Source organism: Eubalaena glacialis, chromosome 19 (assembly GCF_028564815.1).
Source record: "Eubalaena glacialis isolate mEubGla1 chromosome 19, mEubGla1.1.hap2.+ XY, whole genome shotgun sequence".
Lineage (NCBI taxonomy): Eukaryota > Metazoa > Chordata > Mammalia > Artiodactyla > Balaenidae > Eubalaena > Eubalaena glacialis.
The window spans coordinates 52,860,536-52,863,442 of record NC_083734.1 but is presented as its reverse complement, the minus strand read 5'-3'; positions in this window follow the sequence as shown (position 1 = coordinate 52,863,442).

Sequence of the window (2,907 nt, the reverse complement as noted above, 5' to 3'; positions counted from 1 at the left end):
TACATGATTATCAATGGCTACGTGGTATTTTATTCTATATGCGTCATAATTTACTTAGCAAGCTCTCCATACACGACTTGCCTGTTTTAAATTTCACTTCCATCAATTTTTAGAGGTAAATCCTAGCTGAGGAAGGTTGTGCTCCTGGACTCTCTTTGAGAAAGAACTCACCGTGCAGATGGCCCTGGATGCGGTGCTGTAGAGCCACCAGTGTTCTGCCCAGGCCACCCTGGCCAGTATCTGAGCAGAGCGAGGGTCCAGGCCTGCCCATAATACACGAGTCTTTTCAGATTCCTTGTCCTCCATCTTCTGGTGTTTCTCCTTCCAGGACCCTGACCAGCCAGCTAAACGGTTCACCGCCAGCCCCAAGGCAGCCTTTCCTTACCTCAGGCAGTTTCTCTTTTTCCACAAGGCGAGTGTGTCCTGAAGCTCTGCCCGCTGGGCCACACCTGGCCAGAGCTGTGATGGGAGTTGTGGTCCCTTTTTGGCCTGTGCCCACATTCTGAGCCCACCCATTCTGGAACCCAGAGATCGTCCAATTCACAGTGTAGCCAATTGATACACTCAGGTGGGACCAATTTCATTGAGAACCCTCACCATCTGTGACTCAGCAGCTCTGCTTCTCGGAAGCCACTCTAGCAAAACACAAGCCTGTCTCCTGGGAAGCAGACCAAGGATGTTTATCACAACCTCGTTAGCAATTTTGGAAAATGAAAGCAACCTAAGTGTCTTGACCATGGAACATGCAAGGAATGGATTGGTGTAGGTACTAACAGATTTTTGAGTGAAAAAGGCAAGTTGCAGAGTGATACCCATCTTAAGATACCATTTGTGTAAACACACCCACTAAATGATGGTATGATACATGTATGAGATTTTTAAAAGTTGTGGAAGGATAAACGTCAAACTCAACTGTGATTACTTCTTGGGTTGACAGTAACCATATCTGTATGGTTTACTATTTCAAAGAACATTACATTGACGTATACTTAAAAATTAAATTTTAAAAAAGAAGAGAGGTATGGAGAATTGCCTGGAAAGAATTTGGAACTTGGTGTCAGAAGATGCAGGGCTGGGTTCCATCATCCTTTCTCATCAGCTGGACAAGCTCTCTGAGCCTTGGTCTATAAACCGGGGATCCATGTGACTGTACTGATGACACAGTCGATGGAGCCTTTCCTTACCACTGGCTGGCATGGTGCTTATGGCACTGACATCACCAACACCATTGCAGTTCCCTGCCTCCCCTGTAGTGAGTGTGGCCATGTAACTGATACCAAGTCAGTGCTGTCTGTTGTGCGTTGAATTGTGTACCGGCCCCACAAAGTTCATATGTTGAGTCCTAATCCGCAGTACCCAGAATGGGACCTTATTTGGAGCTAGGGTCATTGCAGATGTAATTAGTAAAGTGCATATTTTGCAGTAGGGTGGGCCCTAATCCAATATGGCTGTGTCCTTATAAAAAGGGGAGGGTTGCCTAGTGGTTAGGCTTCTGGGCTTTCACTGCCATGGCCCGGGTTCAGTCCCTGGTCCGGGAACTGAGATCCTGCAAGCTGCACCACGCAGTCATAAAAAAAGGTCAGGGGCAGGTTTGGTACAGATATGCATATACAGGGAGACCACGATGTGAACATGAAGGCAGAGATTGGGGTGATGCATCTACAAGCCAAGGAATGCCAGCCATCACCAGCAAACCACCAGAATCCCAGGAGGCAGGCCTGGAACAGATTCTCCCTCAGAGCCTCAGAAGGAACCAACCCTGCTGACACATTGATCTCAGACTTGTAACCCCCAGAACTGTGAGACAGTAAATTTCTGTTGTGTAAGCTACCCCATTTGTGGTATTTTGTCACAGCAGCCCTAGCAGACTAATACAGTACGTGGGGAGTGTGCGTGCCATTTCTAACCTGGCCAATAGAAGCCTTCCGTGCTCCCTCCTCCGAGCGCTTTCCCCATTTCTGGCTGGCTGGCATGGAGATGAGCTTCTGGGGGACCTGGTGAAGCCACATATCGTAAGGGACAGAGTTTTGGTCAGCTGGAGTGAAGGAGGCCACCTGCTGAGCCGTGCCCTGGCCAGCACCGTTGCATGGGCCAGAAGTAAGCTCTGAAGACCCCTTGTTACAGCAGCTGGTGGAGCCCTGACTACACAGATGATGATGATGATGATGGTGGTGATGTAGAACAGCGCTGTCCAACAGACAATGCAATACAGCAATACAATGCAAGCCCCAGTGTGAGCCACATGGGTCATTTTAACATTTCAAGTAGCTTTACTAAAAAAAGTAACAAGAAACAGGTGAAATTAACATATCTTTTAACTGATAACATCTAAAATAAGTATTTTCAACATGAAATTTATGTAAAACTTATCAATGAAATATTTTACATTACTTTTCTCATACCAAGTCTTTGAAACCCGGTGTGAACTGTACACTCACAGCACATCTCAGCTTGGACCAGCCACACGTGGAGTGCTCAGTGCCACCTGTGTCTCGTGGCTGCTGTGTCAGATGATGTAGGTTTAGAATGTTCAAATCTAAAATGGTTAGGAAGCCTCATGTTGTTTGTTCAGAGCCTGGGCCTGTGTTTGTCTCCACTGGAACTCCGGAGATAATTGCAAGAAACTCTGAAAGTCACGGACAAGGAGGCAGCATGGTGCGGCGGGCTCAGAGAGAACTGAGTTTGAGTCCAGGTTGTTCTGATTTCAGAACGCATGATGAGTAAATTGTCTACTCTCTCTGACCCTTAGTTTCCACATCTTCCAAAGGGTCACTGCACAGATTAAATTGAAGAGAAGAGTGGAGGCCTGGGGTGTATGTGTAGCAGGCATTTAAGAAGTAGTTGCTGCTGTCATGAATTGAACCTCCTCAAATTCTATTTGTCCTACCCTCCCCTGTTCTCACCCTC